This window comes from Penaeus monodon, chromosome 31 (genome assembly GCF_015228065.2).
Source record: "Penaeus monodon isolate SGIC_2016 chromosome 31, NSTDA_Pmon_1, whole genome shotgun sequence".
NCBI classification, from domain to species: domain Eukaryota; kingdom Metazoa; phylum Arthropoda; class Malacostraca; order Decapoda; family Penaeidae; genus Penaeus; species Penaeus monodon.
Window position 1 is genome coordinate 879,824 of NC_051416.1, and position 459 is coordinate 880,282.

A 459-nucleotide genomic window follows, 5' to 3' on the forward strand; every position below is an offset into this window, starting at 1 on the left:
GATTGGGAAGAAGCGAGGGAATATACGTGATTTAAGACGCGAATTAACGTTTTTTCTCCTCCAGAGAGAAAAGGAAGGATTAAACAACCTTGCGATGTCACCTAAGGAATAGGGGAGGGAAGGGGAAAGGGGAACGGTGAGAAATGAGAGACAGAGAGAAGGAGGAGAGAAGGGAGGTCAGAAAAGTGATAGAGGAGTGGGTGGAGGAGTAAGGAGAAGGGAGTGAAAGACGGGAGGAAGAAAAGCGAGCTGAGGAAAGGATGGAGAAATGGGGGAGAAGGAAGGGCGAGAAGGGGGAAAAAGGGGAAAGGAATGAGTGATATAAGAGAAGATGGATAAATGGGGGAGGGAGGTAAAAGAAGAAGGGTGAGGGCTGAAATAACGGCAAATCGGCATTTATCTGTCGCGAACATGCAATTATCGAGGTACAACTTAACTGAAGAACCTCCTCGCTCCTTG